This window comes from Bufo gargarizans, chromosome 6, assembly GCF_014858855.1.
Source record: "Bufo gargarizans isolate SCDJY-AF-19 chromosome 6, ASM1485885v1, whole genome shotgun sequence".
NCBI lineage: Eukaryota > Metazoa > Chordata > Amphibia > Anura > Bufonidae > Bufo > Bufo gargarizans.
The window spans coordinates 108,392,927-108,417,631 of record NC_058085.1 but is presented as its reverse complement, the minus strand read 5'-3'; positions in this window follow the sequence as shown (position 1 = coordinate 108,417,631).

Below are 24,705 nucleotides of genomic sequence, written 5' to 3'. Positions count from 1 at the left end.
AGGAAAAAATCTTTTAAAAATGTTCCGTCTGTTACTATTGGCAGGGTTGAGGCGGAAATTGAAGGTTTTCCATTTGCTTGCAGTTCCCGTTTTGTCCTGCTGGCTAGGGTGGCGCTAGAGAGCAATAGCATTTTTTGTGAGATTTTTGTGGATAGTGGAGCAGCGGTCAATCTCATTGATAATCAATTTGCGATAACTCATGGTTTCCAGGTGTGCACTTTGGGAAAGGATATTCCTGTTTTTGCTATCGATTCCGCTCCACTTTCTCAGAAATCATTAAAGGGCATAGTTCACAATTTCCGTTTAATTGTGAGTGATGCTCATGTTGAGGATGTGTCATGTTTCGTCCTTAGCGGTTTGCCTACCCCTTTGGTGTTGGGGCTGCCCTGGCTCACTAAGCATAACCCCACCATTGATTGGCAAGCGAGGCAAATAAATGGTTGGAGTGACTTTTGCAGAGAGAATTGCCTCACGACATCTGTTTCTGAGGTTGCTACTAAGACTGTACCATCTTTTCTCTCTGAATTTTCGGATGTCTTCTCTGAGAGTGAAGTTCAGGATTTTCCCCCGCACAGGGAGTACGATTGCCCTATTAATCTCATCCCAGACGCCAAGCTGCCTAAATCTCGTTTATACAATCTTTCCCAACCTGAGAGGATCGCTATGCGTGCTTATATCTCTGAGAGTCTGAGAAAAGGACACATACGACCCTCGAAGTCACCTGTTGCCGCTGGTTTTTTCTTTGTTAAGAAAAAAGATGGTTCTTTAAGACCTTGTCTGGATTTCAGGGAGCTGAACAGTATCACAATTCGTGACCCTTATCCGCTTCCTCTGATCCCGGACCTGTTTAACCAGGTTGTTGGGGCTATAGTCTTTTCCAAATTAGATCGAAGAGGGGCATACAACCTGGTCAGGGTCAGAGAAGGGGACGAATGGAAGACGGCCTTCAATACCCCTGAGGGCCATTTTGAAAATTTGGTTATGCCTTTTGGTTTGATGAATGCCCCAGCCGTTTTTCAGCATTTCGTGAACAGCATTTTTTATCATTTGATGGAAAAATTTGTATTGGTGTATTTGGATGACATTTAGATTTTTTCTCCCGATTTCAAAACTCATAAGGAACATTTACGTCAGGTCTTGCTCATCCTGCGGGAGAATAAATTATATGCAAAACTGGAAAAATGTGTGTTTGCGGTTCCAGAAATTCAATTTCTGGGGTTTCTTCTCTCCGCTTCTGGTTTTCGCATGGACCCCGAGAAGGTCCGCGCTGTGCTTGAGTGGGAGCTTCCTGAGAATCAGAAGGCGCTGATGCGTTTTTTGGGCTTTGCCAATTATTACAGGAAGTTTATTTTGAATTATTCCTCTATTGTTAAACCACTCACTGATATGACCAGAAAGGGGGTAGATTTTTCTTCTTGGTCAGCAGAGGCGCGTAAGGCTTTTTCTGATATCAAGGAGAGTTTTGCTTCCGCTCCCATCTTGGTGCAACCTGATGTTTCTTTACCCTTCATAGTTGAGGTTGATGCTTCTGAGGTGGGTGTGGGGGCGGTCTTGTCTCAGGGTTCCTCTCCTGCCAATTGGCGACCGTGTGCCTTTTTCTCAAGAAAACTCTCCTCTGCAGAGAGAAATTACGATGTGGGAGATAGGGAATTGTTGGCCATCAAGTTGGCTTTTGAGGAATGGCGCCATTGGCTAGAGGGAGCCAGACACCCTATTACCGTATTTACTGACCATAAAAATCTGGCTTACTTGGAGTCAGCCAAGCGTCTGAACCCGAGACAGGCCAGATGGTCTTTGTTCTTTTCTAGGTTTAATCTTGTTGTCACGTTTCGCCCTGGAGTTAAGAATGTGAAGGCAGATGCCCTGTCACGTTGTTTTCCAGGAGGCGGGAATTTTGAAGACCCGGGTCCCATTTTGGCTGAAGGTGTGGTGGTCTCGGCTCTTTTTCCTGAATTGGAGGCAGAGGTGCAGGCAGCCCAGTCAGAGGCTCCTGATCTTTGTCCTCCTGGGAGGTTGTTTGTGCCTCTCGCTTTAAGACACAAGATTTTTAAAGAACACCACGATACAGTCCTTGCTGGGCACCCGGGGGTAAGAGCCACACTGGATCTCATCGCTCAGAGATTCTGGTGGCCTGCGCTTCGTAAGTCGGTTGAGGGTTTTGTGGCAGCCTGCGAGACTTGCGCTCGTGCCAAAGTCCCTCATTCACGGCCATCAGGTCCTCTCCTTCCCTTACCCATTCCTTCCCGTCCTTGGACACATCTGTCCATGGACTTCATAACGGACCTGCCTCGTTCCTCGGGGAAGACTGTGATTCTGGTGGTGGACCGTTTTGGCAAAATGGTGCATTTCATCCCTTTTCCTGGTTTGCCCAATGCTAAGACGCTGGCGCAGGCATTTATTGATCACATTGTCAAATTGCACGGTATTCCTTCAGACATAGTCTCTGATAGGGGCACGCAGTTTGTTTCCAGATTCTGGAAGGCTTTCTGTTCTCGCTTGGGGGTTCGGTTGTCATTCTCTTCTGCTTTCCACCCGCAGTCGAATGGCCAGACAGAGCGCGTCAATCAGAATCTGGAGACATATCTGCGCTGTTTTGTGGCGGAGAATCAAGAGGATTGGTGTTCTTTTTTGTCCCTTGCTGAGTTTGCTTTAAATAACCGTCGTCAGGAGTCCTCTGATAAGTCACCATTTTTTGGTGTATATGGGTTTCATCCGCAGTTTGGGACTTTCTCGGGAGAGGAGTCTTCTGGTTTACCTGATGAGGACAGATTCTCCTCGTCTTTGTCATCTATTTGGCAAAAGATTCAAGATAATCTAAAGAGCATGAGTGAGAGATATAAGCGTGTGGCAGATAAGAGACGTGTGCTTGGTCCGGACCTGAATGTTGGTGATCTGGTGTGGTTGTCTACCAAGAATATCAAATTGAAGGTTCCCTCCTGGAAGTTGGGTCCTAGGTTTATTGGGCCTTACAAAATCCTGTCTGTCATCAATCCTGTTGCATACCGTCTTGATCTTCCTCAGACTTGGAAGATCCATAATGTTTTTCATAAGTCCTTATTGAAACCTTATGTTCAACCCATTGTACCCTCGCCTTTGCCTCCTCCTCCGATTATGGTTGATGGGAATCTTGAATTTCAGGTCTCTATGATTGTGGATTCTCGTCTTGTCCGCGGTTCTCTTCAGTACCTTGTTCATTGGGAGGGGTATGGTCCTGAGGAGAGGATGTGGGTCCCAGTGACGGACATTAAGGCCTCGTCTCATCAGGGCTTTCCATAGGTCCCATCCTGAGAAGGTGGGTTCTGAGTGTCCGGAGTCCACTCGTAGAGGGAGGGGTACTGTCACAACCAGACAGCTGAGAAGCTCTGACAGAGGCCTTTCAGAACCTCCCCCTTGAGTTTCTTTGTTGTGGTATTCAGTTACTCATCTCGTTAGCCTCTCTCAGCTGTCATGTGTTGGACTAATTGCTTCCCTTTAAATTCCTAACCAGAATGCTTTTCTGGGCGGCTTATACTTCTTCCTGGAGTGTGTGTGCATGCTCATCTGGTTCTCCTCTCTTCTACAAAGTTAAGTGTGGAACATTTATCTGTTATTTTCTGTTTGCTGGATCCCAGGTGACCCTGACTCCCTCCGTGTCTTGTGTAGGGAGCTGGTGGTCGTGTCCCCTCACTATTGTAGGGTGCTAAGGGGTTATATAGTCAAGGTACGTGGATATGCAGACCTCCACCATTCGGATCTTTGCATAGGCTGAGCAGCCAGGGAAAGTGCCAGGTTATCTGCAGGGGTCTCCCTTTTGTTCCTTAGCTTTTGGATCCAGCGACTCATTTATGCATGTTGTTTTGCCTTGTTTCCTGTACACCGTCCGTGACAGAAAGCCAGCATTTCAAAATGACTGTCCTTTGAAATGCTCTCATTCCGTTTGGTGGACACGGAGAGTTTTAAAAGCCTTATGGCGGTGGCTGTTCCACAGTACGTCATGCCCAGCCGCCACTACTTTTCCAGGCGTGGGGGACAAAATCAGGTGTGCACTGCGCAACGCCATCTGTGGCAAGGTCCACCTAGCTACGGATGCGTGGACCAGTAAGCACGGTCAGGGACGTTTTATCTCCATAACCAGTGGCGTACATATAGGGGTCGCAGTTGCGACGGGGCCCGGCACCCCAGGGGGGCCCAGCCACCTGCGGACCCCTAGCCCCTGCTGCAGCTGTGTCTGGCATCCATCCGTCCGATTCAAATATTCAAGACAATCACATAAGTTGCCCCCCTGCCCTCCTCCTTCCTCCCTCCTTCCTACCCTGCGGTCAGCGCCGGCGCTGGGCCCGTGAACTCCCGCGAGACCTGTGTGAACTCCTGCCGCAGGTCTCGCAGGAACATGTGTGCACGCGCCTGAACTCACGCAGGCGCAGCAGAGCGGACGGGAGACAGAGACGGAGTTGGAGGACTAGGAGACATCACATTCCCCCTAGTGCAGCGCCGCAGCCGGTAAGTAAGGAAAAGCCACACAGTGCACTGACTGGAGTTGGAGTAGTGAGGGCCCCCCTGGCAGATGACGGGGGGGGGGGGGGTTTGAGCTGCCTGGCAGGAAAAGCCAGCCTCAGGCTGGGTCTGTGCCCCTGACTCGAGTAGTGAGGGCCCCTGGGGGCCCTGGCCTACCATGACCCCAATTTATTGATGGGATTAAGGTCTTTGGGGCCCGCCCTGGGCTGATGCTGATCTGAGGGGTCCTGACTCTTTCGGCTGATGATTGATCTGGTGGCTGATGGGGGGGTCTTTGGGCTGATCTGAGGTCTGATGGGGGCTGACTGGGGGTCTGGGCTGATCTGAGGTCTGATGGGGGCTGACTGGGGGTCTGCGCTGACCTGAGGTCTCATGGGGGCTGACTGGGTGTCTCTGGGCTGATTTGAGGTCTGATGGGGGCTGACTGGGGGGCTTGGCTGATCTGAGGTCCCATGGGGGCTAACTGGGGGTCTTTGGGCTGATCTGAAGGTCTCATGGGGGCTGACTGGGGGTCTTTGAGCTGATATGAGGTCTGATGGGGGCTGACTGGGGGTCTGGGCTGATCTGAGGTCTGATGGGGGCTGACTGGGGGTCTGGGCTGATCTGAGGTCTCATGGGGGCTGACTGGGGGTCTTTGGGCTGATCTGAGGTCTCATGGGGGCTGACTGGGGGCCTTTGGGCTGATCTGAGGTCTCATGGGGGCTGACTGGGGGTCTGATGGGGGTAGGAAACTAAGATGTCTGTCTGTCAAACTCTGCAGAGATGAGAGATGGCTGAAAGAAATCATCATGGTGGTCCGGTCTGAATGGAGAAGATGAAGAAAGAGAACATCTACATCAAAGGAGACGTCACTGGATGTAAGAGGTATGGGCGCGATATATAGGTAGGGCTGTGCGTGGGTGTGGCTTGAGGGTGGGCGACTGGGCGGGGACACTGGGGGGGCAGGCAGCGGGGGGGGCCCTTGGATCAGTTTCGCACAGGGGCCCCATGGATTGTGTGTACGCCACTGTCCATAACTGCACACTGGGTAAATGCAGTGGCGGCTGGGCCTGAGGCGGATAGCAGTTTGGCGCATGACCTTCCACCACCGAGGATTGCAGGGCGCTTCAGTTTGCCTCCTGTTGCTTCCTGCTCCGCTTCCTCATCCTCTACCGGCTCCTCATCCAGTCAGCGTAACACCTTTACCACCAACTTCAGCACAGCCATGGGTAAACGACAGCAGGCAGTTTTAAAACGTATCTGTTTGGGGGACAAACCCCACACCGCACAGGAGCTGTGGACCGGCCTTGAACAACAGACCGATGAGTGGTTAGTGCCAGTGAGCCTCAAGCCCGGCCTGGTGGTGTGCGATAATGGGCGAAATCTCGTAGCAGCTCGGGGACTAGCCAGTTTGACACACATCCCTTGCCTGGCGTATGTGCTGAATTTGGTGGTGCAGAGGTTCCTTAAAAATTACCCTATGTCAGAGCTGCTGCATAAAGTCCGGGCCGTCTGTGCGTGCTTTCGGCGTTCTCACCCTAATTTTGGCCTTCCCACTCACCGCCTCATATGCGACCTGCCCACAAGGTGGAACTCCACCTTGCACATGCTGGTCAGACTGTGCGTGCAGTAGCAGGCAATACTGGAGTTTAATTTGCAGCTCTCACAGGTGAGTCGCTCTGTGGAACAGCACCACTTCACCACCAATGACTGGGCCTCCATGTGAGACCTGTGTTCCCTGTTGCGCTGTTTTGAGTACTCGACCAACATGGCCAGTGCCGATAACGCCGTTCTCAGTGTTACTATCCCACTTCTATGCCTCCTTGAAAAAAACGCGGAGGAGGAGGAAGAGGGATCATTTCAGGTACACAATTGTCCAGCCAGGGCACAGTTCTGGAGGATGACTAGGTGGAGGATGAGGAGGAGGAGATGGAGGAGGAGGAATCGTGTTCACATCAGGGTGGCACCCAAACCAGCTCATGGCCATCGCTGGTGCGTGGCTGGGGGGATACAGAGGACACAGACGATACACCTTCCACAGAGGACAGCTTTTTGTTGCCTCTGGGCAGCCTGGCACACATGAGCGATTATATGCTGCAGTGTCTCCGCAACGACCGCCCAGTTGCCCACATTCTAACTTGTGCTGATTACTGGGTGGCCACCCTGCTGGATCCCCGTTACAAGGACAACGTACCGTCCTTATATCCGTCACTGGAGCGTGATCGGAAGATGCGCGAGTACAAGTGCATGGTAGACGCCCTGCTAATGGCATTCCCACCTGACAGCGGGGGCACAGTGGAAGCACAAGGCGAAGACAGAGGAGGAGGAAGAGGTCGCTAACGCAGCTGGGGCACCACCAGCACCTCCAGAAGGCAGGGTTAGCATGGCCAAAATGTGGAAATGCTTTGTCAGCATGCCACAACAACCAGCACCACCAGCTGATATGGAACGTCTTAGCAGGAGGCAGCATTTCACCAACATGGTGGAGCAGTTTGTGTGCACACGCCTACACGTACTAAATGACTGGTCTGCCCCCTTCAACTTCTGGGTGTCCAAATTGGGCTTATGGCCTGAGCTTGCCCATAACACCTTGGAGGTGCTGGCCTGCCCTGCAGCCAGGGTATTGTCTGAATGTGTGTTTAGCACGGCAGGGAGCGTTATCACAGACAAGCGCATCCGCCTGTCTACAGCCAATGTCGACAAGCTCATGTTCAATAAAATTTACCAGGCATGGATCCCACAGGACTTGTCCATACCTTGTGCAGAATAGACATGTATATCGGCCTTAACTAGCCATTTTTATGCTACAGCGCAATTGCTCATTGTTGTATTTTGGATATTTCACACTCTTTTGGAGTGTATCCTAATAAAAAAAAAAATTGAAACCAAAAACCATTGTTGGCTACCTCGTCCTCCTCCACCTACACCGCCACGTCCACTGCCTCCTCAAACTCCTACTCCATAAGGACCTCCACCTCATAAATCAAGTTTTTTTTTTTTATTTGTACGTATTTTTTATTTTATGTAATTTCTCTAATCTGTTACATTTTCGGGTGACATTCACCAATTTTTGGGTGTGATATACTACTGCTATACCTAGTAGACAGGTAAAAAAAAATCACTAATTTGTCTGTTACATTCTTGGGTGATTTGGCGAAACCAACCTCGCCACTGGGTTATGAAGAGAGGCCTGTTTACCAGCCTCTTGCCTCAGGATTACGGCCCTTTAAGATACTTTTACTAACTTTTAAACTTATATCAATTTAACCAAGTTATACTGGTTAAATTGATATAAGTTATATGTATGTACAATGTAAACTCACAAAGTTGTAACAATTTATAAGAAGTGTAACTTTTCAGCGTAGGAGATAGTTGAGCCGATACAGAAATTGACTCAATTATCTCCTAGACAGAGGGGAGGAATATGCTGGGTGTGTTTCTATTGTCCCATTGTGCCATTGTCCCATTGTGTGTTTAAATGGTGATTTCTGTCCTGTTGTCTCCACATGTGTATTGGCGATTTCCCTTTGTCCTGAGAGATAATTGAATTGCTCCTGGGGTGTCCCCAAGGCAGAGAGGAGGAAACCATGATGCATTGTGGGGATGTGTTGTGTCTGTGTATCCTGAATTGCTGCATATCTGTCCTGTGTCACAGTCTCCATTCTGGTCCCCTAGGGGCGTGTCCACCAGATGGGGACCTGCATAAATAAGGGTGAGTAGCCCTCAATAAAAAGTTCCTGTTTTATCCGTCATCATGTTGAGACTGGTGTTTGGATAACTGATCAAAACTGGGGGATTGCCATACGCTGAAGATTTGCTATACTCCCCTGGCATAACTACTAGCTCTTGTAAGAGCTGTTCCTGCTCTCTGGATTTAGGAGAGGTTCACCCACTGGAGCCTGGAGCCTTGTCGTAGGTCCAGGGTGGGTAGGAGACGGTGAGACCTCAACCAAGCTTCAGCGGTTCGTGGGGTCTGCAGTGCGTACGGTGTCAAGAGGAGTGCTTGGATTCCTCGGAAAGCACTAGGAGCATCTATCGACGGAGGTACTCGGTCGGGGTGCCAGGAGATCCGTTACAGGTGACATTTGACCATTTTTGCCATGATTAAACCTCTGCTCTGCATAGGTGATAGGGACCTAAATTTTAAAAAATAGTCTGTTACAAGGTGAAATTTTATCAATTTTGCCGTATACAAAACCCCTGCTCTGCATAGGTGACAGGGAATTAAATTTTAAAAATTATTCTTTAATTCATGCGTGCCCCCTTTCATTCAATGCTTAAACTTTAAATAACTTTTCCCACATTTGCGCTTCAATTATTTGTCCCACTTTTCCTCTCGATCATATTTCATGTAAAAAAATTAACCTCCCTTGGATGTGGTCTCTCTTTCTCACGCTCCCTCTCCGGCGTGGAATTCTTATTCGCCGATAACCGTGGTCAACATGGTAGGCTCAAAAATGAACATTGAAAATTGATAGAGAAGATATCCAAATGGATCGTGGACGTCACGGTGACGTGCGATTAGGCAGAAGTTATCTAGAGTCAACAAAGCGACAGCAGGGCCTCTCCTGTCTAAAGTTTCCAAATCCTAAGTACCCCAGTGACATTCCTTATAATTTTTTATGAATCATTCCAATAACAGGGCATCTTAAGAGTCCTGTATTGTTATTTATCATCACTACCTCCCCAAGTCGGGAGTGGGTAATTGCCGCGATCCCCCTCCTTTCCTTCGATTCTTCTGCTTTAATAACTTTTCCCATATTTCCGCTTGATCACAATTAAGTTTAATCCATTGATCTCCCTTGGATGTGGTCTCTCTTTCTCACGCTCCCTCTCCAGGGTGGATCAACATGGTAGGCTCAGAAAAGAACATCGAAAGTTGATAGAGAAGATATCCAAATAGATCGTGGACGTCACGGTGACATGCGACATGGTGGGGCAGTATGTGTGCACACGCCTACACGAACTGATGCATGGGTCTCCAAATTGGGCACATGGCCTGATCTTGCCCTTTATGCCTTGGAGGTTGAGGTGCCCTGCAGCTAGTGTATTGTCTGAACGTGTGTTTAGCACGACTGGAGGGGGTTATCACAGGTTATATTTCCCAATGTTTTGGGGTGTACCCTAATTTATAAAAATAAATTTAAAACCAAAAAGCAGTGTAGGCTACCTCCTCCACCGCCGCTTCCACCTACACTGCCACATCCACCGCCTCCTCAACCTCCTACTCCATATGGACCTCGTCCTCCTAGATCAAGATTATTATTATTTTTTTAACGTATTTTATGTTATTTAAAGTCATTTCCCTATCCACATTTCGGGGTCAAGTTCTGGTCCCGAACTCAAACTTTTTTGTGAAGTTCGGTCGAACCCGTCAAACCCGAACATCCAGATGTCCGCTCTACTCTACTTCTAAATCATCAGTTCCATTCATTTGAATGGGGTTGATTGGTGGAAAGCACATAGATTTCTGCAAGCTTCATTTGGATGAATGGAAATGATTTTCTGCATCAAAATTCACCAAGTAAGAAGGCACCCTTATTCCCTCGGGACATAAGCTGCTGTAAGTGAAGTATGGCAACACCTTATTCCCTTCTCCCCACTGACAAAATATGCACAAGCCAAGTTTGCATATTTATGCTAGTCAGAAAGAATAAAATTTGCTTGCCAATTTTTTTTTTCCAGCTAGATAGCAAAAGCCATCTTAATGAGTAACTACAGTACAAAAATAAGTTATCAATATAAAAATTGAAAGGTCATAGCAACAAATTACATTTTTTGATCATTGGGGATCTGAGTGCTGAGACCCCTGCTGATTGAATAAGAAGTGCTCAACTGAGCTTTGTTTCTCCTCTGCTGAAGACAACCTCATGGTGCTGCCAAATGTTTCAAATGTTCTACGCTTTGGGTGCTGCAAAAAGACAAAACAAAAACAAAACACACAACATTCCTGCGTTTATGCCGAATTTTTTCCCAGGTGAAAAAGCTAATCGCACACAACAAAAGTGAATTACAGCAATTACAAAATTGTGTTCATGTAATTTAAGTGTCTTTTCTCTTTGCTGGAAGAAAAAGCAGCATGAACACAGCTGTGACATGTGGCAACACCCTCACCCACCTTCTTTTTTTTTCTTTATGAGCCCAGAACCAGCTATATGGTTTGCTATAGAAGAAGTACTGAAAATATTTCTTACAACTGTGTCAATGATTAAGACAAATATTCATTATGAACATGTAATGTGTGCTGCACAAAAACAGCTTCATTCAGGTGGTTTCCATGTCAATATACTGTACATGCTGCTCTTCTTTTTTAGATGCAAGAATGGAACGTTGTAATCACCAATAATCCCCCAAATGTTATTTACTTTACATGCAGTGTATTCGGAAAGTCTTTAAGGCCCTTTCGGTTTTTTTTTTTCACTTTTAGTTATGTTGCAGCCTTTTGCTAAATAAAAAAGTTTAAATTTTTTCCCTCATCATTCTGCATTCAATACCCAATAATGACAAAGTGAAAGCAGAATTTTCAACATCTTAGCTAATTTATTGAAAAGGAAAAACTGAAATATTGCTTTGACAACTATTCAGACTCTTGACTCAGTATTTAGTTGTAGCATCTTTGGCAGCGATTACAGCCTCCAGTTTCCTTGTATATGATGCCACAAGGTTTGCACACTTGGACATGGGGATGTACTGCCATTTTTCTCTCTAGATCTTCTTAAGCTCTGTCAGGTTGGATTTGGACCATTGGTGGGCAGCCATTTTCCGGTATCTCCAGATAGATTCGATTGGGTTCAAATCATGGCTCTGGCTGGGCCAATCAAGAACCTTCAGAGAGTTGTCCCTAAGCAACTTCTGTGTTGTCTTGACTGTGTGCTTAGGGTCATTGTCTTGTTGAAGGGAAAATTTTCAGCCAAATCTGAGGTCCAGAGCACTCTGGATCATTTTTTTTAAAATTAAGAACACCTTTGTGCTTTGCTTCATTCAGCTTTCCCTCAGCTTTGACCAGTCTCCAGCATGCTTCACTGTAGGAAAGTTATTGGGCAGTGTCTGGTTTCTTCCCAACATGATGCTTAGAATTGAGGCCAACAAGTTCAATCTTGGTTGACCAGAAGCAGACCAGAAGATTTAGTTTCTCACAGTCCAAAAGTCCTTTTTAGGTGCTTTTTTTTCTTCAAAATTTCATTTTTACTAAGGAAAGGTTTCTTTCTGGCCACTCTGCCATAAAGCCCAGTTTGGTCGAATTCTGCGTTGATGGTTGACCTTCTGGAAGTTTTTCCCATCTGGACACAGGATCATTATAGCTCAGCCAGAGAGACCATTGGGTTCTTGGTCACTTCTCTTACTGAGGCCCTTTTCCCCCGATTACTTACTTTGATGGGATGGCCAGCTCTAGGAAGAGTTCTGGTTGTTCCAAACTTTTTCCACTTTTAAAGAGGTTGTCCGGGTTCAGAGCTGAACCCGGAAATACCTCCATTTTCACCCAGGCAGCCCCCCTGACTTGAGCATCGGAGCAGTTCATGCTCCAATGCTCTCCTTTGCCCTGTGCTAAATCGCGCAGGTCAAATGCATTTTTAATAGTTCCGGTGACGAACCAGGCTCTCCATAGGGCTGCCAGGAAGCCTGGTGATGTCACCAGCACTGATGGGCAGCCTTTAGCGCTGCCCTAGCTAGTGAAACCATCAGAGCCAGTGACTCCTCCGCCCGGCAGTGTGTTATTGTAAACAAAAGAGCCCTTGCCCTGCGCGATCTAGCACAGGGCAAAGGAGAGCATCGGAGCATGAACTGCTCCGATGCACAAGTCAGGGGGCTGCCTGGGTGAAAATGGAGGTATGTTTGGATTCAGCTCTAAACCCGGACAACTCCTTTAAGAATTATGGACGCCACTGTGCTCTTGGGAACTTTCAGTGTAGCAGAAATTGTCTTCTTCAGAGCCGTGCTTTCATACAATCATGTCTCTGATCTCTAGAGGCAGTTATTTCCTTCTCACGGTTGGTTTTTGCTCTAATATACATTTTCAGCTGTGAGGTCTTCTATAGACAAGGGTGAATCTTTCCAAATCATGTCTAATCAACTGAATTTACCACAAGTGGACTCTAATCAATGTGTAAAAACATCTCAAAGATGATGAGCTAACTTTCAAGTGTCATAGCAAAGGGTCTGAATTCTTTTTTAATAAATTTGAAACCGTTTCAAAAATGCAGTTTTTACTTTCTCATTATGGGATATTGAGTGCAGTGCAGAATCGGAAAACTATATTTTGCTTTATTTTAAAACAAGGCCGTAACATAAAATGTGAAAAAAGTCAAAGGGTCTGAAGACTTTCTGAATGCACTGTAGAAGAATGACTAATTACACTAAAGGCTTCTTCAAGTGAGTGAGTCACCCATGTGTCTATAATATTTTCTTATACTTTGTCTCAAGGACTATTCACCATATGGCCATAACAACTGGAAAGGTTATTTCAACCATGCTAGTTCTGTTTTCGCTATGTAAACTGCTTCTTTGTAAAAGTTTGGCTCCTTCGAACTGTGGGGGTCTAAATATTGTGGGTGTGGACCTGAAACTTACCTAATAGGTTGTCTACATTTGTTAAAGAGAATCCGTCACCACATATATCAGCATTAATCCAAACGGTATGCAAGGTGTGCGCTTGTCAGCTGAATGTAATGACGTTGGTCCTTTCTGTACAATATGTAAAGTAGCCTCTTAGTGCAATGAGGGCAGGGCCATTGCACCCAGAGGGAGTGATCCTGTGCCACGCCAGCGCCACTATTGATTTGACTGACAGGCCAGACAGGGAAAACGTATTCAAGCATGGTCCTGAAGAGTCGCAAGAGTGCGTTCAGCGCAAGTGCTTTACAGTGCTCAACATTGTGGCTACAAGCATTATAGTCAGCTGACAAGTGCACATCTTGCATGTTAGCTGGATTAATGCTGATATACTGACAGATTATGGAAATGCTGTGCGTATTAACATCCTCATTGTCTTGTATACGTCCAGATTGTATAACCTCTTTATTAACTGCTGCGTCATGTTAGGCGCTCTGCATACTCATTATGTACATGTATTGTTACGTCTTTGAAAATAAAAATAAAAAATAAATAAAAAAATGCTGATTTACTGTATGTGGTGACAGATTCCCTTTAATATACCACAATATGACTCCCAGCAATCAACTATGACATTTAGGGGAACCTGGAAGCAACTGTTCAAATTTCCTGCAGCACCACCACAGGGAAAATGAGGTATTACAGGATTGTAAATTAAATATTCTATGTATGATGACTCAGTGAGGCATTGTATTCTATAAAGTCTGTTTTTTTACTTATTCATGAAAAGTAGAAGTAATAATAAGTTCTGAGTGATAATACTAAGAAACAGTGTTATAGATATCGGGGCAGATTTACTATTGCAAATGCACCAGAATTCTGGCTCAGATTGATAAAGAATTATGGTGCATATGCAGGGGCGTATCTAAAGGCTCATAGGCCCTGGTGCAAGAGTTAGGCTTGGGCCCCCCTTCCCTCAGTGCTTTGTGTGTCTTCTTATGCAGCACAAGGGTCTTTGGGCCCCCTCAGGCTCCTGGGCCCGGTAGCGACTGCTAACTCTGCACCCCCTATAGCTACGCCCCTGTGCATATGTCTTATACCACATTTATTAAGGTTATAAATGGAATTTGTCACCATATTTTGCTGTCATAACAATGGGCAGTATAAACTAGTAACTGATATCCCGAGCAAAATGCTGCGTTATTTTCTTAAATTATTCTAAAATCTTGTATGAACAGCTCCAGTGCTGGAGATGTTCAATATGCAGTGTGCGCCAATGAGTCCTGATATTCATGAGAACTTTATGCCCTAGCTGCTGACTGCTGTAGGAAAAATCTGCAAATCTGCATCCAGGGGATGGGGAGAGCCAGGACTCATTTATGCACAGTGTAAGATTCCACACTGGAGCTGTTCAATACAAGATGTACAGTATTTTGCTAAGGAGTCTGTCACTAGTTTATGCTGCCCTTTAAGACACTTTTACCACCATGCTCGATAAGGGGATGTGGAAATGGGCATGTCTTAAGATCATAAATTAAAGGGTTTCTACCACCACATTTTGACCTAATTAGTTGTCTGACACTAGCGATCTGCTAGTGTCTGCTGTACCTAACCATGCTATTGTAATACCTTTCTCTGCAGCGGTTACCCAAAAAACGAACTTTTATTACTATGCAAATGAGCCCCCTAGGTGCTATGGGGGCATCTTTTCAGCACCTAGAGGCTCCGTCTACTCACCATGTCTGCCGCCAAGCTTGTCCCTCCAGCCCGCCCATCTCCTCTAGATTGACAGCCTCCATTGCGGCCGAATTCTCGCACCTGCGCCGTGTGCGTCTGTATTCGGTGCAGGCGCAGTGACTGTCAAACCTCTCCCTGCGCGGAGGCATCTGTACTGCGCCTGCGCGGATGACGTCAGAGTGCTCCCAGGAACAGATGACGCCTGGCCTCAACAGTAAAGATGCGCAGGCGCAGTGGAGATGTGCAGGTGCAGTGGAGATGGAGGTGCAGGGAGCGGTCCGACAGTCACTCCGCCTGCGCCAAATACAGACGCACACGGCGCAGGCGCGAGAATTCGGCCACGATGGAGGCTGTCAATCTAGAGGACATGGGCGGCAGACATGGTGAGTAGACGGAGCCTCTAGGTGCTGAAAAGACGCCCCCATAGCACCTAGAGGTTAATTTGCACAGCAATAAAAGTTAGTTTTTTAGGGTAACCGCTGCAGAGAAAGGGATTACAATAGCATAGTTAGGTACAGCAGACACTAGCAGATCACTAGTGTCAGACAGCTAATTAGGTCAAAATGTGGTGGTAGAAACCCTTTAACCCCTTAAGGACACATGACGTACCGGTACGGCATGTTTCCCGAGTCCTTAAGGACACATGACGTACCGGTACGTCATGGCTTTAAATAGCGATGCCGGCGCCGCGGGGGTTAATCGGAACGGGATGCCGGCTGAAATCATTCAGCCGGCATCCTGTAACAATGCAGGGGGGGGTCATTTGACCCCCCCGCATCGACGATCGCAGAAAACCGCAGGTCAATTCAGACCTGCGGTTTTCTGCGTTTCCGGTCCATTCGGGTGTCCTGTGACCCGATGAACCGGAAAAAGACTGCGATCGGTGGCGTAATTTTACACCACCAATCGCAGTCCGAGGATTTGCAGAGGCGGAGCTGGCCCTGGTGCTGAACGCCGCTGTCCAGGGTGCTGATTGGTGCAGGGGAGAGAGGCGCGAGATTCAAACTTCCTGCGCTCCTCTCTCCCCTCCTCTTCCTGTTCTGCACGAGCACCCGGCAGCATCGTCCAGCACCAGCTCCTGTGTCCCCCTAATCGCCATCCATCACCCTCCTGCACCCATCGCCACCCAGGTAGGTTAGGGTCAGTGAGGGAGAGGCACCTTTAGGCAGGGATAGAAGGGAAAAGTTAGAAAAAAAAAAAAATCACATTTATTCCAAACTTTTTTTTTTCAGCTACCAGACCCCAGACCCCCCTGCCACTTGCCCCCCCCCCCCCGCATCCCCCCCACCACCAGCCCCCCCCTCACCACCAGCCCCCCCCCCCCCCCCCACCAGACCCCCCCACCACCACTTTTTTTTTTCTGCGTGCGCTGACTGGCCGGCACTTTTTAGCGTCCGTCCACTGTTAGCGCATCGCCCGCCCCACCGCCCCACCACCCCACCGACCGCTGATCAGCGTTGAACCGCTGATCAGCAAGTTTGAACTTTTTTTTTTTTTTTTTTCTAACACTTGCCCATTTTTTTTGCCTGGACTTTTAGTACGTGAACACCCGTGCCCCCACACACACGCACATAGAATAAAGGTTTACACGCACGCACATACACACGCACACACACACACCCATGGCCCGCCGGGTGTTCTCGGCCGAGGAGGCATATGCCCAGATTGCCTCCGACTCTGAGAGCCCCAGTGAGGATGAGGATGACCCCACGTTCCTTTTGTCATCCGCATCCTCCTCATCATCATCGGATGACGATGAGCCACCAAGGCAGCGGAGACGCCGCCAGGCGGAGCCAGGGGCCACACATGCTAGGGATCCTGTGGCCCACCCTAGTACGAGCCGCCCTGGGGTTCGTACTGGTTTCCCGGCCCACCAAATAAGTTCACCGGAGCCCCCTGCCGATGAACTTAGCTGGTGTCCCCCAGTGGACTTTGAGCCTGAGATTCCGGATTTCGCTGGCAATCCTGGAATCCAGATTCCCACAGTGGGGTTTACTGAAATAGACTTTTTTAGTTTTTTTTTCAGTAACCCACTGGTGAATCTGATGGTGGAGCAGACGAATCTGTACGCCCAACAGTTCGTCGCTCAAAACCCGGGCTCATTTTTGGCTAGACCCGGTGGCTGGACGCCGGTCAGTGCAGCCGAGATGAGGACATTTTGGGGCCTCGTGCTGCATATGGGTCTAGTGCAAAAACCCAGTGTTAGGCTGTACTGGAGTGGGGACGTCCTATACCAGACCCCACTGTACAGTACGGCCATGACACGCTCCCGGTTTGAGGCCATCCGGAAATGTCTGCATTATTCCGATAATGCAGCATGTCCCCCCCGAAGTGATCCTGCCTATGACCGGCTGTACAAGATACGGCCGGTCATCGATCACTTTGGGGCCACATTTCAGCAGGCCTACGTACCTGGAAGGGAGGTCGCGGTTGATGAGTCTCTCGTTGCGTTCAAGGGGAGACTCAGTTTCCGCCAATACATTCCCACAAAGCGGGCGAGGTATGGCGTGAAGCTATACAAAATTTGTGAGAGTACCTCAGGGTACACTTACAAATTTCGTGTGTACGAGGGGCGAGATTCCCGGATTCAACCACCAGAATGTCCCCCCACTCTGGGTGTTACCGGGAAACTCGTGTGGGACCTTATGTACCCACTGCTGGATAAGAGTTACCACTTGTACGTGGACAACTTTTATACCAGCATTCCCTTGTTCAGGTCCCTTGCCGCCAGATCCACGTTCGCTTGTGGGACCGTGCGGAAAAATCAACGCGGCCTCCCTGCCCACCCCCTCCAGGTACCTATCCCCAGGGGTGAGACCCGTGCACTTACCAGTGGAAACCTGTTGCTGGTCAGGTATAAGGACAAGAGGGATGTCCTTATGCTGTCCACAATCCACGGTAACAGCACCACCCCAGTCTCTGTGCGAGGTACCACGGCAACGGTCCTCAAGCCCGATTGTATCGTCGCCTACAATCGGTATATGGGAGGAGTTGATCTCTCTGATCAAGTCCTCACGCCATATAACGCCATGCGCAAAACCCGGGCATGGTACAAAAAAGTTGCGGTCTACATGGTGCAGGTTGCCATGTACAACTCTTTTGTACTATCCCGAAGCGCTGGCAGCACAGGGACATTCCTCCAATTCTATGAGGCAGTCCTCAAAGACCTGATCTTTTCGGACCGGGAAAGAGCAGGCCGGAGTACCTCGGGAACTGGAGGCGCCCGGATCGTCCCTGGCCAACACTTTCCAGGTGTGGTCCCCCATACTGGAAAGAAGGGACGAACCCAAAAAAGATGCAGAGTGTGTCACAAGAGGGGGATACGGAAGGACACCACTACTCAGTGTGACACTTGCCCCGATCATCCGGGCCTCTGCATTATCGATTGCTTCAGGGAGTATCACACTTCCATGGAGTACTAAATTTTTATAATCTCCAACAGTCCCCTAGAGAACATAAAACACTATGGCTCTCAGACTTTGGAGACACAGAAACAATTTTTTTTCCCCAAAAAAATATTAGTTTTAGTGCAGGCATCCTCAAACTGCGGCCCTCCAGATGTTGTAAAACTATAACTCCCAGCATGCCCAGACAACCTACAGCCATCAGCAGGGCATGGTGGGAATTGTAGTTTTACAACATCTGGAGGGCCGCAGTTTTAGGATGCCTGCTTAGTGTCTCCAAAGTCTGAGAGCCATACATATTGGGCATCGTCGCGTGCGTAAAAGTCGTCGCTATAAAAATAACATTTGACCAAACCCCTCGGATGAACGGTGTTAAAAATATAAAATAAAAACGGTGCCAAAACACCCATTTTTGGGCAAAATTTCCATTTGAATCCTTTTTTTCCAGTAATAAAGCAAGGGTTAACAGCCAAAAAAACTCAATATTTATGGCCCTGATTCTGTAGTTTGCAGAAACACCCCATATGTGGTCGTAAATGGCTATATAGCCGCACGGCAGGGCATAGAACGAAGGGAACTCCATATGGTTTCTGGAAGGCAGATTTTGATGGACAGTTTTTTTTTTTGACACCATGTCCCATTAGAAGCCCCCCCTGATGTAGCCTAGACTAGAAACTCCAAAAAAGTGACCCCATCTAAGAAACTACACCCCTCAAGGTATTCAAAAGTTACTTTATAAACTTTGTTAACCCTTTAGGTGTTCCACAAAACTAAATAGCAAATGTAGAAAAATTTTAGAATTTAATTTTTTTGTTACCTTGCCTCAAAAAAGTGTAATATAGAGCAACCAAAAATCATATTTACCCCTAAAATAGTACCAAATCAACAACCACCTTATCCCGTAGTTTCCTAGATGGGGTCACTTTTATGGAGTTTCTACTCTAGGGGTGCATCAGGGGGCTTGAAAGGGTACATGGTGTAAATAAACCAGTCCAGCAAAATCTGCCTTCCAAAAACCGTATGGCGTTCCCCTTCTTCTATGTCCTGCCGTTTAGCCAAATAGTAGTTTACGACCACATTTGGGGTGTTTCTGCAAACTACAGAATCAGGGCAACCCATTTTGAGTTTTGTTTGGCTGTTAACCCATTTTTTTCAGTAATAAAGTAAGGGTTAAAATGGAAAATTTTCCAAAAAATAGAAATTTCTAAATTGTTTCTCCATCTGCCATTAACTCTTGTGGAACACCTAAAGGGTTAACAAAGTTTGTAAACCCAGTTTTGAATACCTTGAGGGGTGTACTTTCTTAGATGGAGTCACTTTTTTGAAATTTCTATTCTAGGGGTGCAACAGGGGGCTTCAAATGGGACATGGTATAAACAAAACCAGTCCTGCAAAATCTGCCTTCCAAAACCCATATGGCGTTCCCCTCTTTCTACGTGCTCCCGTTTGGCCAAACAGTAGTTTACGACCACATATGGGGTGTTTTTGCAAACTACAGAATCAGGGCAACCCATATTGAGTTTTGTTTGGCTGTTAACCCTTACTTTATTGCTGGAAAAAATGGGTTAAAATGGAAAATTTTCCAAAAAATAGAAATTTCTAAATTGTTTCTCCATCTGCCATTAACTCTTGTGGAACACCTAAAGGGTTAACAAAGTTTGTAAACCCAGTTTTGAATACCTTGAGGGGTGTACTTTCTTAGATGGAGTCACTTTTTTGAAATTTTTATTCTAGGGGTACAACAGGGGGCTTCAAATGGGACATGGTATAAACAAAACCAGTCCTGCAAAATCTGCCTTCCAAAACCCATATGGCGTTCCCCTCTTTCTACGTGCTCCCGTTTGGCCAAACAGTAGTTTACGACCACATATGGGGTGTTTTTGCAAACTACAGAATCAGGGCAACCCATATTGAGTTTTGTTTGGCTGTTAACCCTTACTTTATTGCTGGAAAAAATGGGTTAAAATGGAAAATTTTCCAAAAAATAGAAATTTCTAAATTGTTTCTCCATCTGCCATTAACTCTTGTGGAACACCTAAAGGGTTAACAAAGTTTGTAAACCCAGTTTTGAATACCTTGAGGGGTGTACTTTCTTAGATGGAGTCACTTTTTTGAAATTTTATTCTAGGGGTACAACAGGGGGCTTCAAATGGGACATGGTATAAACAAAACCAGTCCTGCAAAATCTGCCTTCCAAAACCCATATGGCGTTCCCCTCTTTCTACGTGCTCCCGTTTGGCCAAACAGTAGTTTACGACCACATATGGGGTGTTTTTGCAAACTACAGAATCAGGGCAACCCATATTGAGTTTTGTTTGGCTGTTAACCCTTACTTTATTGCTGGAAAAAATGGGTTAAAATGGAAAATTTTCCAAAAAATAGAAATTTCTAAATTGTTTCTCCATCTGCCATTAACTCTTGTGGAACACCTAAAGGGTTAACAAAGTTTGTAAACCCAGTTTTGAATACCTTGAGGGGTGTACTTTCTTAGATGGAGTCACTTTTTTGAAATTTTTATTCTAGGGGTACAACAGGGGGCTTCAAATGGGACATGGTATAAACAAAACCAGTCCTGCAAAATCTGCCTTCCAAAACCCATATGGTGTTCCCCTCCTTCTATGTCCTCCCGTTCGGCCAAACAGTAGTTTACGACCACATATGGGGTGTTTTTGCAAACTACAGAATCAGGGCAACCCATTTTGAGTTTTGTTTGGCAGTTAACCCTTGTTTTACTCCTGGAAAAAATTGATTATATTGGAAAATTTTCCAAAAAATAGAAATTTCTAAATTGTTTCTCCATCTGCCAATAACTCTTGTGGAACACCTAAAGGGTTAACAAAGTTTGTAAACCCAGTTTTGAATACCTTGAGGGGTGTACTTTCTTAGATGGAGTCACTTTTTTGAAATTTCTATTCTAGGGGTGCAACAGGGGGCTTCAAATGGGACATGGTATAAACAAAACCAGTCCTGCCAAATCTGCCTTCCAAAACCCATATGGTGTTCCCCTCCTTCTATGTCCTCCCGTTCGGCCAAACAGTAGTTTACGACCACATATGGGGTGTTTTTGCAAACTACAGAATCAGGGCAACCCATTTTGAGTTTTGTTTGGCAGTTAACCCTTGTTTTACTCCTGGAAAAAATTGATTATATTGGAAAATTTTCCAAAAAATAGAAATTTCTAAATTGTTTCTCCATCTGCCAATAACTCTTGTGGAACACCTAAAGGGTTAACAAAGTTTGTAAACCCAGTTTTGAATACCTTGAGGGGTGTACTTTCTTAGATGGAGTCACTTTTTTGAAATTTCTATTCTAGGGGTGCAACAGGGGGCTTCAAATGGGACATGGTATAAACAAAACCAGTCCTGCCAAATCTGCCTTCCAAAACCCATATGGTGTTCCCCTCCTTCTATGTCCTCCCGTTCGGCCAAACAGTAGTTTACGACCACATATGGGGTGTTTCTGCAAACTACAGAATCAGGGCAACCCATTTTGAGTTTTGTTTGGCAGTTAACCCTCGTTTTTTTCCAGGAAAAAATTGATTATATTGGAAAATTTTCCAAAAAATCTAAATTCTAAAAATGTATGTCCATTTGCCATGAAGTGTTGTGGAAGACCTAAAGGGTTAACAAAGTTTGTAAAAACAGTTTTGAATACCTTGAGGGGTGTAGTTTCTAGAATGGGGTCATTTTTGGGTGGTTTCTATTATGTAAGCCTCACAAAGTGACTTCAAACCTGAACTGGTCCATAAAAAGTGGGATTTTGAAGATTTCTGAAAATTTCAAAATTTGCTTCTAAACTTCTAAGCCTTGTAACATCCCCAAAAAATAAAATATCATTCCCAAAATGCTACAAACATGAAGTAGACATATGGGGAATGTAAAGTCATCACAATTTTTGGGGGTATTACTATGTATTACAGAAGTAGAGAAACTGAAACTTTGAAATTTGCAAATTTTTCAAAATTTTTGGTAAATATGGTATTTTTTTATGCAAAAAAATTAACTTTTTTGACCCAATTTTAGCAGTGTCATGAAGTACAATATGCGACGAAAAAACAATCTCAGAACGGCCTGGGTAAGTCAAAGCGTTTTAAAGTTATCAGCACTTAAAGTGACAGTGGTCAGATTTGCAAAAAATGGCCTGGTCCTTAAGGTGAAATAGGGCTGTGTCCTTAAGGGGTTAAAGACATCCTCTGGCAGGCCTTGCGCCCGAATGAAATCTTTGCCAGCTCATAGATGCCATATATTTCAATAATCATTTATGGCAGAAAATGCATAAATCATGATAAATGTACATGTAAATGGGTACTCTCTGCACCCCGTTTTTCAGAAAGGGGCAAGGATGGTGTGAAAACATCAACTGTGACTAAATTTAGTTGCAATGGCGTTTAAAAAGTCTCAAACCCTGGGTTTACAGTGTTTTTATGTCAGAGAACTGGAGTATGGGGTAGTTTAATAGTCCCCTTAGAATATACAGTCTAAAATCTTATTTTATTTTATTTTCACTGTCTAGTCAAAGTTTACACTGTCTAAATTCAGACAGTATTAGTAATCTGCCCTGTTGTCTTTATTGTGTCCAGTTTTCCAAACACTTACATATCATGCTGTTCTGAACCATTCTATTCATCAAATACAAAACCAATGGAGATGGAGCAATAATATGCTGGTGATACTGGTGAATGCTAAGTGGCCAGTTTATGCTGGAAATGTCAAGCACTGTACTCAAAAGAAAATAAGGCTTTGTGGATATAATAGTAAGACTAGATAGTGCTTTTCATTTCATGTATACACCTGAGCACCACATGAAATACATTGCATCTTTGCTTCAGCTTGCATGTGGTGTGCAGAGCTTAAGCTTAGGAATCAATCTGTATATAGAATACTGGCGATTTAACCTTTGCAGAACCATTAAAGAAAACTATCAGTAAATTAAGCCTATTTTCTGTTTGACATGTTGCATTTTATTTTATGTTGCTTTCCAGATGTCTTATGCCTCATTCACACAGTCAGTGTTCGGTCAGTGATTTTGAGCCAAAACCAGATGAGGGTCTAAACACAGAACTTTTGCAGTCCTGCTTTCCCTTATCTTGTTTCCATTTATAAATCATTTTCATTTGTGTATCCTGTCCTGTTCTCTTCTAAATTTTGCTAATCTGAAGAGCCACTTTATATGGTTATAACTTTGGAACGCTTTTAATTACCCAATCGATTCTGGGACAGATTTTGTGACACATTGTGCTTTATGATAGTGGTGAATTTGAGTCAATATTTTTTACCTTAAAGGGACACTGACAGGCCCAATAAGCATATTTAGGCCTCTTTTACACTTGCGTTGTCCGGATCCGGCGTGTACTCCACTTGCCGAAATTACACATCCGTCTTCAAAATGCTTTCAGTGTTACTATGGCAGCCAGGACGCTATTAAAGTCCTGGTTGCCATAGTAGGAGTGGGGAGCGGGGGAGCGGTATACTTACCATCCGTGCGGCTCCGGGGCGCTCCAGAATGACGTCAGAGCGCCCCATGCGCATGGATGACGTGCCATGCGATCACGTCATCCAGGCGCCCTGACGTCACTCTGGAGCGCCCCGGGAGCCGCACGGACGGTAAGTATACGCCTCCCCCGCTCCCCGCTACACTTTACCATGGCTGCAAGGACTTTAGCGTCCCGGCAGCCATGGTAACCACTCTAAAAAAGCTAAACGTCGTATCCGGCAATGCACCGAAACAACGTTTAGCTTAAGGCCGGATCCGGATCAATGCCTTTCAATGGGCATTCATTCCGGATCCGGCCTTGCGGCAAGTCTTCAGTTTTTTTGGCCGGAGCAAAAAGCGCAGCATGCTGCAGTATTTTCTCCGGCCAAAAAACGTTCCGTTCCGGAACTGAAGACATCCTGATGCATCCTGAACGGATTTCTCTCCATTCAGAATGCATTAGGATAATCCTGATCAGGATTCTTCCGGCATAGAGCCCCGACGACGGAACTCTATGCCGGAAGACAATAACGCAGGTGTGAAAGAGCCCTTAGCTATATATATGACTGCACAGGTCTTCTAATGTGTATTAAAATCATATAAGTATACCCCCTGTCCACCTTATAAATACAGCAAACTCATATTTTTTTTAACCTGATAGAATCGTCTTCTTTCTGCCCAAGGGGCGGCGTTTCAGCTTCACTTGCGCCCAGCCAGCCTCGCCCCAACTGCCGTTTTGAAGCGCCGCCCAGCTCATCAATATTTACTTCGCTGGGCGGCTTCTGCTGTCCCCGACGTTCCGAGATCCTGCGCATGTCCAGTAGAAAGCTATGGGATCTCGGAACGTCGGGGACAGCAGAAACCGCCCAGCGAAGTGAATATTGATGAGCTGGGCGGCGCTTCAAAACGGAAGTTGCGGCGAGGCTGGCTGGGCGCAAGTGAAGCTGAAACGCTGCCCCTTGGGCAGAAAGAAGACGATTCTATCAGGTTATAAAACATGAGTTTACTGTATTTATAAGGTGGACAGGGGGTATACTTATATGATTTTAATACACATTAGAAGACCTGT